Genomic DNA, 15,897 nt, shown 5'->3' with positions numbered 1-15,897 from the left:
GTGGGCTTACATTAAAGCTCATTAGTTTCCCCATGGGCTTTCATGCAGGCCTAAGGCCCCCCAATTTTGTCCTTGCACTAGGCCTCTCATCTCCCTTTGTGCCTGTACCAGGGACATTGTGAACACACCGCTGTAGGAACGACAGCAGTTGTGGAGTTTTTGATGGGCCTCTTCAGTCTGCAGGTCCGCAGACAAAGGCCCATAATGGGAGTGAAAGGGTGAATGGATAGATGCATGTATGAATAAGTGAAAGGGTGGATGTATAAATGCATGGATGAATACGTGCAAGAGTGGATGATAGATGCATAAATTAATGAGTAAAAGGGTGAATGGATAGATGCATGGATTAATGAATGAAAGGCTGGATGGATGAGTGTAAGGGTGGATGTTTAGATCCACAAATGAATGAATAAATGAGTGAAAAGGTGGATGGAAAGGTGCATGGATGAATGAGTGGATGGATAGGTGCATGTATGAATAAGTGAAAGGGTGAATGTATAGATGCATGGATGAATATGTGCAAGAGTGGATGATAGATGCATAAATTAATGAGTAAAAGGGTGAATGGATAGATGCATGGATGAATGAATGAAAGGCTGGATGGATGAGTGCAAGGGTGGATGTTTAGATCCACAAATGAATGAATAAATGAGTGAAAAGGTGGATGGAAAGGTGCATGGATGAATATGTGCAAGAGTGGATGATAGATGCATACATTAATGAGTGAAAGGATGAATCGATGGATGAATGGGTGAAAGGCTGATGGATAGATGGATGAGTGGATGGATGTGTGAAAGAATGGTAGGATAAGTGCAAGGGTGAATGAAGGGAAGGGTGAGCGGATGGATAGGTTGAAAGTGGATTGATGAGTGAAAGGATGGACAGCTCATTGAAAGGGTGGATTAATGGGTGAGAGTAGATGAATAGATTGCTGGGTGGGGGTGGATGAGTGGGTGGGTGGCTGGGTTGATGGATGGATGGGTGGGCGGAAAGTTGAGTGTAAAGGTGGATGGAGGGATTAGTGAAAGGGTGGATGGATATATGAGCGAAACGGAAGATGGAGGGATTAGTGAAAGGGTGGATAGATGAGCGAAAGCATAAGTGGAGGAAGTGAAAGGGTAGGTGGATAGATGAGTGAATAGGAGGATGGATGGGGTGGATGGCTGAGTGAAAGGGTGGATGAATAGGAGTGAAAAGAAGGATGGATGGGGTGAAAGGATGGATGAGCAAAAGGATGGATGAGTGAAAGGAAGGCGGGATGGATCAGTTGGATAGATAGGTTTGGAGATGGCAGGATAGGCTTTAGCAGCTACAGTAGAGGTGGAGCTCTTGATGGGCCTCTTCTGTCTGCAGCTCGGCAGACCAAGACTCGTAATTAATTTGAAAGGATGAATGGATGTGTGGGTGAAAGGATGCGTGAGTAGAAGTGTGGCTGGCTAGATGGATGGATGGATGAATGAGTGACCGCAATGGTTGAATGATGGGGATGTTGGATGGACAAAGGATGTTATAATGAAGGAAAGGGTGAATGAGTGGATGCGTTACAGGGCGTAAGGATTAGAGAGCAAAAGGATGGATGAGTGAAAGGATAAATGGATGGATGAGTGGACGGATGGATTCGTCGAAGGGTGGGTGGAAGGATGAGTGAAAGGGAGGGTGGATAGATTGAGTGAAAGGGAGGGTGGATAGATGGAGTGAAAGGGAGGGTGGATAGATGGAGTGAAAGGGAGGGTGGATAGATGGAGTGAAAGGGAGGGTGGATGGTTGAAATGGATAGGTTTGGAGATGGATGGGTAGGTTTAGATATTGATGTGCGGATGGACTGACGGATGAACAGATGGACGAACATATTGGTGAAAGGCTAATGGATAAAAGAATGAATTGGTGCCAATGTAAAGGTGAAATGCTAGATATCAGTGGGTGAAAGGATGAATGGATAGATGCTTAGATGGAAGAGACAAGAGCTATTCTGGAGAGGATTCCAATTACTTTTTTCACTTGCTTGGAGTCATAAGAACTTTGGATCAATGGGGGGTGGTATTACATTTTCGGGTTACTCCCTTTGCCTACACTAGGCTCCTTGCTCTACCATGGGATTATCAGGTAAGAGCGGTGCTGTTTGCCAGCGCGTTCTTACTAGACAGCTAGTATTTGGTCTCATAAAGGCCACATTGCCATAGAAATTCCTGGCACTGAACAAAACTACTTTAAGGAGCAGAATGCCGTCACACACAATGAAGCCCGCTCCCAGATAGGAAGAGATAGCATTTTAATAAAAACAAAAGGTCTTGGTTAACTAAAATTTAATTAGGGGCGCAAATGTTAAAGTCACGAAAGTGCACCCATGATATATGTCCTTGTATTCATGCATATTAACGTTTTTCATGAATGCACATTAATTTCTTTAAGTATGCCAGGAAACCGTAGTCCTATAAAATATTTGTGAATTGCATCTTAGCATGAGCAAATATGAATATGCTCCAGCGGAAATCTGGAGTGTGTACAAGTCCACTTTTTCTCCAACCACATTTTTCCCAGCCCTGGAAGAAACTTTATTTCTGCTGTTGTCTGGGGTAAGTTTCCGACCTTTCTAAGTATGGGAAAAGATTAGAAAAGAGCTGGTGAAAACCTCCAAAATTCAAATCCTTCTATAGTATTAGCCTGACATATCCAGAGGGAATTATCAGAGCTCTTCTATAAAGAGATTGTAGCCATTATTTGACGGCGCACTACATGGTACAAAAAGGGACAAGTGGATTTTGTTACAGGACAAGTAGATTTATGAAGCTACTTGTCCCATACACAAGTACATATTTCATTAAATTCCACACCCCTGTGGCGCTACCAGCTGTTAGGGGAGGAGAAGGGGGAGGTAAGTTAAAAACATTTTTGAGAGTTGGCGCAGGAGGCTGAAGATGGAACGGCTGGTAAGAGTAAAGGATGGGGACCAATTAGCAGGGACAGTCTCACAAGGCAGACACCCGTTTTCAAAGTTGAGAATGTTCGTTCAACTTTTTTTTTATTATTACTTTTTAGCTTATAAGTATCCTTCCCTCCGTCATATGTCAATTCAGTTTTAACATTACGTCTACATTTCTGCAGTGTCTCCCACTTTATTGTTCCCAAATGCTAGCATTTGTGCTGACGGGTCTTTGAAAGGTGTTGATTGCTGACTGCGATGCAGGCCTAAGTGATTGAGTGGATTTGACTCTAAAGGCATAGTGTAAATTAATGAGACTGGGGCATAGTGAAACTGTGAGAAAGCTGGGACTTACAAAACATAAATTGAGACAGGAGTAAGGTGAAAAGAAAAGTGAGGCCGAGAGCAGGGAAGCGCAGCGTTTGCCTTGCGGGAGCGAGCGCAATAATTGCTACCAGATGGCACTGATCGCTCCCGCAAGGGAATCGCCAAACGTGCACCTGTTGCCATTTAAAGCAATGCAACGCATGCACGTTTTTGCCTGAAAAAGGGAATCGATGGCTAAAGGTCTTTTTCCTATGCAAGGCATGCTCGCTGCGTATGCGAGACCTAAAAATATGTTTGTACATGGCTAAGATGCACTCCGTCTTAATTTAAATGCTTTACTTGTTCAATACATGATTCCAAAATAATTTTTTGATATCAAAATGTACATCTCTATGATTCAACAACCATTCACAAACACTTTGAGTACAAGTCTCTTAGATAACACAAATATTTCTTTATGAAAACCATACTGAGTCATCTCCTAACACACATACTCACTCATTTTCTATACAGTAACTCATTAACATACATATAAAAAGCTTCATAACTGAAGGGTTTTCATATTACATTAATACCACTATAGCTCTGTACATCCATATATATTGTAAATTGACATCTGTGTATGAATCCAATATTTCACTTCTCTTATAATATAATTGTCCTCAATTAAGAGATAATGAAAGTACATTTTTCATCAGATGGTTACATTCATTTACTAGTCTTTTTTTGGGGAATAATGCAGTTTTGTCCATCCAGTTCTTTTTTTTATTTATTGTGGATTTATATAACGCTATCAACGCACATTTTGGCATGAAATGCCTATATCAGAACCGACATACTCTCTCACCCCACTAAATCTAGGTGACCTGCAAAAACATAACGCAAGACCCTGCTGAGCCGCACAATAACAAATACAAGAGCATTTTATATCACCAATGAGATAAAAAAAGGGAAAGCCCCTTAAAAAAAGTACTCCACCAAAAAAGGATGTCTATTCAATGGAGTAAGTACAAAGAAATATAATGACTCCCCAGTGGTCATATCCAATAGAGTGACTTGTGTTTTCTACCAAAAAAAGAACCCGAAACCAAAGAAGTATACAGTGGTTGTAAGAAGATTCCTATGTTAGCCTACCAACGAGAAATGGAATTTGTTGCTGAAAGTTTTCGTTGTATAAAACACTTTAAGGACAATATAAGAGTTTTCAAAGAGTCCCAGGTGGGACCAAAGTAAACTGTAATCTGCAGAACATGCCAAAAGAAAAGAAATCAGTCGCTCTAAAATTGTTCAGTAGGGAAAAAACTAGGTGGAGATTTACAAAAAAACTCACACAGTACAGCAACCTGCGAGGCTGCACTGCGCTGCGTTGCACGACGGGGAGAGAGCAGGAGAGCGCCATATCTTCAAAGATATGACTCTCTCCTCCCCTTTACCTTGCACCTGCGCTGATTACCGCTGCTGTGCGCCACACACACAGCTTAGCGCCATAGCACTAGGGTGTGTGCATTAGTCTAGCATAGGTTTTGTACAGGAACTGTATCCTTCCTGCACAAAAAAAGATGCCCAGGTACATGCAAAGTTGTATCCACTTTGTATGCGTGTTGCACAGAGCAGCACGCAGGCAATGTCGGAAAAGGAAGGATAAATGAAAGCATTTCTCCTTCTGTATGCCTACTTGAAAGGGCGCAGTGGTCTAAACCCAATCTACTTTATTTAGTAAATTGGGTTTAGCGTGAGAAACTTTAGGTTGTTGCATGGGAATGTCCATGTTCGAGCCTTGGTATGCCTCATGGCACAAAGTAATGCGAAGCAGCGCAAAGCGCTGCCTCGCATTACCTTTCTGTTGTTTCTACCCTAAACAAGTTTAGCACTGGAAAGTAAATAGGGAAAAACACTGATTTGCGTCCACGGCGCAAAATCTTAGTTAGGGCTCCCGGTTTTATGGTATTTCTTTTTTGGCCATTTCCGTCTGTATTTATCCATATTTATTTTTGGGCCATTTTATCTGTATTCATCCATATTTATTTTGTGTTTGAGTACAAATAAAGTTGTAAAACTGTACATTTCCATATCTATTTAACTGACAGACGCGCACTCATACTTTGATGACTGTTGTGTTTTAGCTATTTAAGCTACCAAATATTGGACAATACATACACTGGTAGATATTAGCACTATACCATGAACATCAGTTAACATATTCCGTTATTTAAAGACATTTTATCCTATTTTTTTAATTTCCCATGCTGTCCATCTGCTCAGCTGCTGGCTGAAAGAATGCACAGAGAGTCACTTAAAAGAAGCACAATTTTCTGTATTTATCCACTTTTAAAGATAAATGCAGACAAAAAACAAATTATTTTCTGTCTGTATTTATCTGTAAAAATCCATAAAAACGGAAAACCGGGAGCCTTAATCTTAGTATATCTCCCCCTCAGTCTAAAAAGCTGAAAGCTGAAAGCTGCTGCAAAACTCTGTTTTCCTGTCGAATGCCCATAAAATAGAACACAGATAGTCACTCGCTCTAAAGAATAGTAAACCTCATCTTTAGGGGTTGCTATGTTAATCTCTGGAAATAAACAATGAAGCAGATTTAAGTATTGCTGAGTCTATTGCAGTTCATCTATATCTCAAAAACAATGATTGTAAATGTACCTGCTTCAGGTATGCCGGGAAGGGAGGAAATAAATCGCTGAACAGGATTATCTTTAAGTTTTTCACAATCATATTCAGAAATCGATCAGTGTTTTTCCCACTACGGTTAAGGACATTAATACAGAGCCTGAAAAAGACGTTTCAGCATCCTTGTGAATTACTACCATGTCTGAGACCTGGAGACTCCCGGCCCAGTTAAAGCTCTGGTGCCCACCAGTTAACCATGCCAGTGTCTCACCCGCTGCAACTGAGAGCGCACTCTAGTTAGATCCCTAAGAGCCTGTTATAAGAAAGCAACCAAGCTACGTTCAGATGAGATATAGAAAGAAATAATCTTGCTAGAGCGGCATCACTTAAGGATGTAACTGGATTTTGGAAAGCAGTTAAAGCCATGAGGTCTATGGGTTTGGATAGTACTCCCATAAGTTGTAATATAACGAGTGAATTATGGGAGGTGCACTGTGCCAAAATCTATACGGTACCTATAACGACCTCTAATATTAACACCTTGGCTGCTAAGGGTTTTCCCGCTGGGCGCTAGCACTCATTTTTTCCCATTGTTCATGACAAGGTCAGCTCGTCATGAGCGCAGCGCAGGTAACACCCATGACGAGCTGGCCTTGTCATTAGCATGGAAGGGGTTAACATCACCCCCAGCCTTAAAGGTTGCTATAACAGTAACCGAAGTTGAGGATGCCATACATCAAAGCATAGGGAATAAAGCCCCAGGCCCGGATGGGCTACGAATTGATCTTATAAAACATGAACCAGATTTTTGGGCTCCTCTTTCATGTAATGTTTTTAATAATCTGACAAATACAGCTATCCCGAGCACTTGGTCGACTAGCATCATTGTGCCCATTTTTTAAAAAGGGGACAGATCCAACCCCAGCGGTTATCGCCCAATTTCCTTGATAGACAACACTTTGAAGATCTTGGGCAGGGTTGTTTTTAATAAGATTGTGTCCTGGGCTGAAGACAGCCAAATTTTAAATTGCTGTCAGCTGGGTTTTAGAAGTAATGTTGGAACTGTTGAACAGTGTTTGAATTTAACCCGTTTACTGCTTCAAACGTTCAGTGCCAGTGCTGAACGTTCGAAGAAACGGGTGCGGCCGCGTCAGCCGTTAGACGTGCGCAGCACCAGGGAAGTAGCTCACGCAACGTCTAACGGCCGACGGCAGCAGCGATAGGGTTAAACCTCATCTTGGGCAAATACACGATCGCTCAAAAATCACCAGTTTATTTGGGTTTCATGGACCTCACATCAGCTTTTGATTTTGTTAATAGATCACGTTTGTGGGAGGTCCTTTTAAATTATGGGTTGGACGAGGCTTTGGTTTATTTTTTGGCACATATGCACAGGGATTTGAAGGCACGGGTGAGGATTAGTAATGATAGGGAGGTCTCCGGGGATATTGTCATTGGTAGAGGGGTCAGACAGGGTTGTGTTCTAGCCCCTCTACTTTTTATTCTTTATATAAATAAACTACACAATTCCCTGTCTAAATTGACTAATGATGTCCCCAAAATTAATGGTAAATTACTCCCCGCGCTCTTATATGCAGACAACGCGGTCCTCATGGGCCGCACGCCTAATGCACTTCGCACTTTAGTTACGGGGTTTGTGACTTTTATGGCTGACCTGGAGCTTTGCACTAATTTTAAAAAATCCTATATAATGACCTGCGGCCCGAAAAAACACTGCATCAATTTTATCACATCGGGAAGCAAATCCTTAACACGTACAAGTACTTTTCCCTATCTGGGCCTAGTTTTCTCAGAAACAGGATCCTGGCAAGCCCATGCGGACCATAGTAGAAGTAAATTCACTAAAGCGGTCAATTCCATCGTTGGCCTCCGGCAGGCAAAAGAAGCAGAAGTGGTGTTACCCCTAACCCAGATTTACAAATAGCAATGTGTCCCAATGGCCACCTATGGCGCGGAAGTTTGGGGATATATAAATTGCAGCGGGATCCAAATAGAAGAAAATAGATTTTGTAGAAAAGTTCTCATGGCCCAATTTTCATCTTCAACTTATATATGTCACAAGGAATTGAACCTGTGCTATGTAGAGGACTTTATCAGGTCCCGTCCAGTCATATTTTGGCTTAAAATATGACAGAATCCTGCTGCAATTTTAACGAGAGAGATAATCATAGATTGCCTTAAGTGCGACAAGGGCGGGAGTATACCTTGGCTCGCGTCAGTCAAAAAAAGTTTAGCCAGTGTTAAGTTGGAGCATATTTTTTCACAACCATTAGCACTAGAGGGCATAAGCATAAAATCACTTAGGGGGCACTGTACGATTTGTACTATAAAGAAAGATACAACATTGAGTGCCTTACATCATCGATTGTCAGGTATATGCCCCTTTTGGAGGCACTGGGCATTCAACATCATATGCCACATAAATATCTCAGGAAAAATATAGGGAGATGGAAAAGGAGTTTACTTTTCCGCCTTAGGGATGGCAGTATAAAATATCTACTCTGTTTCCCGATAGGATTTAACAGCAACCTTGAGCAGTTGTGCTGCCCTTGTGGCACTGGTAGCAAACAAAAGGTGTTACATTTCTTACTCTTTTGTAAATTCTATGCAAGATACACAAAACAGTATTTAATTCCGTACTTTAAGTCATGGGTTATTTTAGATTTTAAACTAGCATATTTGGAAATCTTACAGCTCGGGAGTGACAGTTTGATTTTTCGCGTAAGCGCGTTTCTACAAGCTGCGGTGCGCTCACGTGCTTCCATGAGCGAATCTTAACGCGACCAAAACCATGTAATACTGCTTGGTGAAATGCACTTATTATTGTTTCTTTTTTTTTTCATTTTCCTTGGTGGTCATTAATACTGCCCGTAAACAAAGTATTTAATTTACTTATGTTGTTGCGAGTATAGGTACAGTTAGGAATGGGTGATTCATTGCACGTTACAGCACTTTATCTGTAACTAGCTGCTGATTTTGCACATTGGCCTAAATTTTATATCTGCACTTTGTTACTAATGCTGCTAGATTTTGTATGCCCGTCCAACTTTTTTAATGTGATTTTATTATTTTACTGTGGTACTTACTGTTGCAATATTGCATTTATATTGGATCATAATGTGCATTTACGTGTTTTATACTTGTATTGTATTTTTTCTGTTGGTGGGGGATGAACTGTGCTTTTATGGATATTTTTATCCGAATAAAGATTATTTGAATTGAATTGAGAGCGCACTCATCGCCTTTGCTCACCTGCACCTATATTATTCAACTCAATTACGGCCAGGTCTGCGAACCGGAGGGACCCAGCACACTTAAAGCCCTGGGGTACACATGACAACCGACTTGCCTCTTAGTACACCAATAGCATTTTCATCACACGGGGGCAGGAATGTTTCTCAGCCTCTGTTTAAAAACGATCATTTTTAATACATACTTCTCAATAAAGAGATACAGTCATGTACTACGGTGAGACTCTTTCGCCTGTTTAAAAAAATATGATTTTTTAATTTTGCAGACACCTTACCATATGCATGATTTATATGCAAAATAGTTTCAGTGTTCGCCCCCCTTTAACGTCACTGAGTGCGCTCTCGCCTGACCTCCCGTTAGAAACCTGCCTCTTTATACGGTGTACAGGTGAGCCCTCACCCAGACGTAATACTATGTGCACTGGAATGTTTTTATCTCTTATCCTTTTATATATGTAGAATACTTTTATGCCTTCGACATGTCGGCGAAATAAAGTTATTCTGACTATGTGCACTGTTCACCCCGTAAGTCAGTGTGCGCTCATTCCTCCAAAGGTGAGCCCACTCCGTGGCTGAGTGGGTACTCACTCACCTAAAGCTATACGCCTCTACCTGTCCCGCCGTGTCACCGAGAACCACTCACCTCCCCTTATAAAGCGGTGCTCATCCCCCCCGTGTCACTGGCCCCAGATGAGAGCCTGCAGGCCCTGGGACACTGGGCCCTGGCTGGGTTTTCATCTATATATGGCAGAATTCGCCTGTCCCGGCAGCATTTCTTCCCCTCTTCCGCTGGCTCTTTCAGTACCAACAACACGGACTCCGGGGGCTGGGGAGCCGCCAAGGGCTCAGCGGCATTCCTTACCCTTGTATGGCCAAATCCCTGGGGTGGGCGGGGCTTCCTTCCGTAAACTCGCCCTGCCATTGGCCTGCCGGGTCAGATGATGTCCAGAAACTGACAGTCAGTGGGATTAAAACTGTTAGTTATTTTCTTCTATAGGTTGTGGGGTTTCTGCGCTCTCTGCTTCCACCACATCTTTCCAGTGACTCAGGTAAGAACATGCTGGGGGTTCACTTTATTTCACCGGGGAGTGGAGCACTATATTTCATCCAGGTAGCACTTTATTTCTTCCGGGACAAAACTCAATTTCATCTCAGCGAGCGCTATATTCCACAAAAAGCAAAGGCGATCGAGGGAGGGAGCGGTTCAAGTGTCTCACTATGGGAATAAACCGCAGACATTACTCAACCTGGGGCGCGCTCTATTTCATTTCTGCGAGCCATTTATCACGCCCAAATGTCTCTGTGTTTCACCCTTAGGGGCACTCTCGCTTCCATTCAGGTGAGACGCCAGCACCTGCAATCTAGGGGCAAAATCTATGTTCAAGGGAAGAACTTGTGTCTTTCATATTTGGTGACTACTTTTTCAGCTAAAGCAACAATTTGGGCAAACCCAAGAAAGCGCTACATTTTTTCTTCGTATAAACACTATTCCATCCAGGAAAATACTTTAGTCCAACCGATGGGCATTTCACTCAATCCAGGGCAGCACTCAGCCTTTCAATCCATCATGGACACCGCCTCATTCCATCCCTGGAGGCGCAATATATTACCTCCTTAGAAATACGTCAATCCTTAGATTAGCGCTTTATTCAGGGCAGGGGCTACTTTAGTCAGTCCACAGAAGCACTATAAGAGGCCATTCTAGTCCACCCTGGATTCCTCCTTATTCCATCCACCCTGGATACGTCCTTATTCCATCCCCGTAGCGCCGTATTCCCTCCATTGAAAGACGTCATTCCAGTGCAGGGATGCTCCAATCAGTCCACAGAAGGACTTTGAAGGGCCACTGTAGTCCATCCTGGAGACCCTTTATTCCATCTGTGGAACACGGTATTCCGTCCGTGGAAACACTTTTTTTTTGTACTGTAATTACATTGATGTAGCGCTTACTTACTAATCGAACGCTATTCCGGAATCCATAAACGAGTAGTGGCGAGTTAATATAGTGACATATAACATTAATTTCAGTGGTGGATCTGTTAGTCTGTTATTTGGATTGAGAAAGACAAAGGAGGGATAGAAGAGGGGAGAGTTTGCATTTATATAGCGCCTGCTACTACTGATTAGGTGTTGAAGCGCTTTTCGGCGAGTAGCACGCTACTCCGGAACCAAAAAAGGATTAGTGGTGAATTGGTCTGGAGAAATGTGAAATTAAGATGAGCGGTGGACAGGTTAGGCTGTTATTTGGATTGAAAAGGATTGTGGAGGTATGGAAGAGGGAAGGGGTTGTATTTATATAGTGCCTCGTACCCCTGGTGAGGTGAAAGTGCTTTTTTTGTTTGGTAGCACTCTATCTCCAGGTAAGTACTTTTTACATCGTCAAATGGAACACTCTGAGTTAATCCGGCAGATTAATGTACTCCATTTTAAGAAGCACTTAATTCTCTCCAGAGGAGCCCCTCGTAGGGGTGGGGACAACGCACGTCTGTGCGCCCGTGTCCGTTTGGGAGGGGTCGTCTGTGGTTACTCCTGCAGGAAGTGCAGATATTTTCCGTTTAAATCCCACTCGGAAGGGCGTTCAGAGATGTAAATATCAGCACAAGCAGGTTAAGGAGATTTAAAGTCACGGATTAGGGCAGAAGAAGGAGCCGCTCCCGCTGCCAGACAGTGAAAACCAATGAAGTGAAGGGCAGAGAGCGAAACGCCAGCCGGAGGGGCAGGGCGACTGTCCTGAAGCCACACGGACCAGACACCAGTTCAGCTCAGGCCTTGTGTAAGAAACGCGGATACACCCCGCGCTTCTCAGCACACCGGCGGGGATATTGCAAGCACCGGGTGAGGGATTACGGTGCATTCCCGGTCTGAATATAGCCAGCCGATAAATCATGTATTCATCTATCAAACAGCATCTTCTTCTAAGCCCTTGTGTAGAAAACGCGGTGCCAGTCAAGTGTAAAAAGACCCATCGGGAAGTGTGAAATGGTGGTAAAATCGTACAGAGGTGGGTGCTATCTCTGAAAAATACAGATATAACAAACGCTCAATATTACGCCTCATTCTCGTTTCTTTATATGGTGATTTGGGCAGTCCGGGATTTGTCGCATGACAACAAAACTCCTAGCATCAGAATATAAACAAGCACTGGCTAAGCCACTGTTCTTGCACTTTTTTTTTTTACAGAGTTTTATATAGCGCGAACTTGGCCCAAATCGGGTATCAGAGCGCTTTACATAGCACCAGTTGCATTACATGAGGACACATTCATTTTTGTTAGGCATGGGGAGATTAAGCGATTTTCCCAGAATCACAAGATGTTCAGCGACATTGCCGAGATTCAAACCCAGTCCCCCAGATTCGAGGTCTACCGCCCTAGCCTTTAGAGCAACTCCTCTCATCTCCTGTACCCTGACTGTGTCAGTAGATGGTTTTCAACTGCATCACAATTTCACTCTTCATCCATCATACACACTGCTACATCCTGCAGTCCATAACAGAGTAACCGCACCTCCGAGGTCACCATGCATAACAAGGAAGCACTTCCCACGTGGGTTCAAAACAAGGATAACACCCAATCAGCCACACAGTCTGCCAGGTGTACCTGCTAGCCTACGGGAAAGCGCTCAGCACCCCACCCACACAGAGTGTTGCGCAATACTCTCTTTGCGAGTTCTGCGCTCCGTGCAAGGTTTCTGAGCCGCAATGTATTCCCGTTTCACAGTTGGGCTGGGGAAGATAACATTGATTTGACCAATAACATTTTATGCTGATAAATAATAGTGAATTTCAGGTAAAATGGCACCAAAATACCACCAACCAGATAGATTTAAGATTAGACACAATGCGCTACGGATTTACAAGCAGACCCAATTTACAGTGCTAATGTTAGCACTACAGATCCCAGAATGCATTTATTGTTTATACCAATGCAGCTGGACTAGTTACCGTTGTTCCCCGGCGAGCCCACGTTTAAATATATTTGATTACAGGCTATTGCTAGGATCCCTAAGCAAGTGAGGGTGGCTCTGTGCAGGGGGAGAGTGCAGGTGTAAAAGAAGAGATATCTTTGCCCTCTGTTGTAGTGAGTGTGGCAAACCTCGAACGAGGTGCATTAGATAACCAGTGCATGTCCCAGGAGGGCTCATCTGACTTATGGTGGTTAAGCAGTGTAGAAGGGCCAAGGAGTTCCGGGTTATAGAGCAGGCTTGTCTAAATTATAAACCAAGAAAACAGAAATTATGCGGCATACCACAGTGCATCCTGTGATATCATTATCTTCTCATTTTGATATTTTAACACTAATTAATACTGCGTTTCACCTACTTAGTACCAATGTAATATCCGAATGCTGCAATCAGTAACTAAAGTTGGTTGGTTAAGCCTTCCAAAATGTCTAACACTTTGCGACACCACATGGGGCGCTCTCTCTTATGAATCTCACATCGGCTGGAGCCAGAAATAAAATTGTTTTGGGTCACATCTGTATATTACGCCAGAGGTGGTCAATTATTATGCAAGTGCAGCATATTCATAATTATGAGGGAAATCTCCACACCAGCACAATCACATACTTCGAGTAGGCAGCAATAATGAACTGGGTTGAGTATTAATGTAGTTGAGCTCGACATTATATCATGGGCAGGTTGAACTATGCAATTCTGTGGCTGAGCTTTTTCCACATAATTATGGTTTAGCCGCATTTGCCACATAATCCATAACATGCAGATTTGATCAAAAGGAAATTCTGTTTCTATCGGGAACGCATCACAATTTACTAAAAAAAAACGCGGCGACAGGGGGAGGCACTTCGCAAAAGTTGATTGGTCACCTTTTAATTGCCTATTTCTGTATTTGATTTCTACACTGTTAGGACGGATTAACATGCACTGAAAGACATAATAATGTAGTATCACTGCTGCCACATAATGTGCCACTTTGCACCGTTTAAAGTGCCTTTTCTTGCTGCATATTTGAGAAGTGTGGCTCAGTGGTTTGAGCGGCAGACCCTGATGCAGAAGTCTAGCCCGGGACCAGGGTTCAATTCCCCGCCTCGGCGGGTCTTGGGCTCAAAAATTCCACGGACCTGATGATTCTCGCCTCGGTGCCTATTCCAATCATGGAGTCCCACTCTGCAACTCTGGGCAATAGCTTGCTTAATCTCCACAACGGCCCCCACAACAATAAGGATGCCTGGCCTCCACCTTGGGGGTGCCCAGGAGTGGACGCCTCACAGGGAATGCCAGGATGGGTTCTACAGCGGTATTCGTACAAGCGCCTTGAGACCCTTGCGGGTGAGTAGTGCGCTATACAAGTTTCAATTTACATTTTAACCCAGTTGCATTATTTAGTCCTCCCTTGTCGCATAATTCCAGTGGGCCTGTCTATATCCCACGGTGAATGCACACAGCCCCCATATATAGATCTCTTTATATTTTCACCTGGTTTCTAATTAGCAGATAAACACCAGGGTTCAAGGCAATTTGACTACACACAAACTAATTTGGGGCCCAACAATCTATGGACACAAAGTAGCCGCGATCTGGGCCCAAGGCCAACTTTCGTGGGTGGCCTCGCATTGAGAGTAACCAGTGGTTTTGTCAGAAGAGCCTCTTCATCTCTCTGAGGGCGGTGGGGACATACGAAACCTCCTGTTGTGGCTGTCGTTTTCTAGGGTGACAGTGACAGCAGTGTGGGTTCCCAGGCTGCTGAGTGGGAGGAGGTGCCTTTGCTAAGCAGCTGTGGACCCCACGGTTGTGATACCGGATGGCGCTGATGACCAGGATGCAGGGGTTCTGGCACATTACTGTAAAGCGGCTTGCCTGGTACAGCAGGCACAGCTGCTGACCAGAACTGATGTGAATTAGATGTGTGTGAGGCAGTTACATTAACACAATCATGAGATGTTGCTGACAATGACTCAGAAGTTTTGGAAGGGCATAATAGATGGACAGGTGACTCATCAGTACTGACGTGCCTGGTAGGGTTTTGTGTGGTGCACTTTGGAACCAAAACTGTTTGTAATGTTAAGAGGGGTTAACACAGATAAATATGCAGAGCACAAGAGCTGGTTGTCCAGTGCTCTTCTGAACTTTATATGGTCAGGTTCGAGATAACAAGGAATCCGTAAGCGTTAAAGAGGACCGAAGCTTGGTAGGGTATAGATTTACACTAAAAACTTGTGTACTGAGGCTACCCGATGAAGGCAAGTTTTGGGAGGTTGGTTTTTGGTGTGTGTTCAGCTGATGAAGTGGAATTGCTCAGATGAGCTAGAGGGGGGTCTCCCTATGGTATTCTCTGTAGAACAAGCACAGGACCTTGACATCAATACATTGATTCATGAGCAGTCCTGCTAGAGTTACCGTTGACCTGGATATTTGGCCAGCTTCTTTGCACTGGGAAAGACAGCGCAGTTCTGTATCGTCAGAAGAATGTTTGGCGTCTCGTCAGAGAAGCCGACCTAAATACCTTGGTACAGGACCAGAGGAGCTATGTATGCATTTGTGAAGTTCGAAGACAAAGCTGATCATTGAGGCAACCACTGTATGATCTCAGGGATCGAGGACATGCAGGGACCCAAAATCACCTTCTGAGTGTAGTTCAGAGGTAAGAAGGCAAATCTCTGTAGAACAGTATCACTGATGCTCAAAGAGTACTTACAAATGCCTAAATGGATGCTCTAGTGGCTACAGAGAATGCTAGCATGATCAAGAGAAACGAGTAGCTCTGATCTTAAGCACAATGTTCCTAAATGTTCCATAG

At 43.5% G+C, this 15,897-nt stretch overlaps 2 protein-coding genes across 7 annotated transcripts in view; one reads left to right on the top strand and one right to left on the bottom strand.

The window, feature by feature from the left end:
• Positions 1 to 15,897, bottom strand: part of LPIN3 (lipin 3) — a 428,785-nt gene that overhangs the window by 395,457 nt on the left and 17,431 nt on the right. The window contains exon 1 of one of the 6 annotated variants that reach the window (XM_086932219.1): positions 9,785 to 9,991. The exons of 4 other annotated variants lie outside the window; for them this stretch is intronic. The gene's annotated coding sequence lies outside the window, so the exon portion shown is untranslated. Of the gene's footprint in view, positions 1 to 9,784; positions 9,992 to 15,897 lie in introns of those variants that run through there. One more of the 6 variants, XM_086932216.1, reaches the window with a different exon arrangement.
• The window catches only part of MYL9 (myosin light chain 9), a 91,346-nt gene continuing 85,269 nt past the window's right edge, over positions 9,821 to 15,897 (top strand). Inside the window, exon 1 of the mRNA XM_086932223.1 lies at positions 9,821 to 10,190. The gene's annotated coding sequence lies outside the window, so the exon portion shown is untranslated. The remainder of the gene's footprint in view (positions 10,191 to 15,897) is intronic.

This window comes from Lissotriton vulgaris, chromosome 7, assembly GCF_964263255.1.
Source record: "Lissotriton vulgaris chromosome 7, aLisVul1.2, whole genome shotgun sequence".
In the NCBI taxonomy this organism is placed as follows: Eukaryota; Metazoa; Chordata; class Amphibia; order Caudata; family Salamandridae; genus Lissotriton; species Lissotriton vulgaris.
This window is presented reverse-complemented; position numbering and strand designations above follow the sequence as displayed.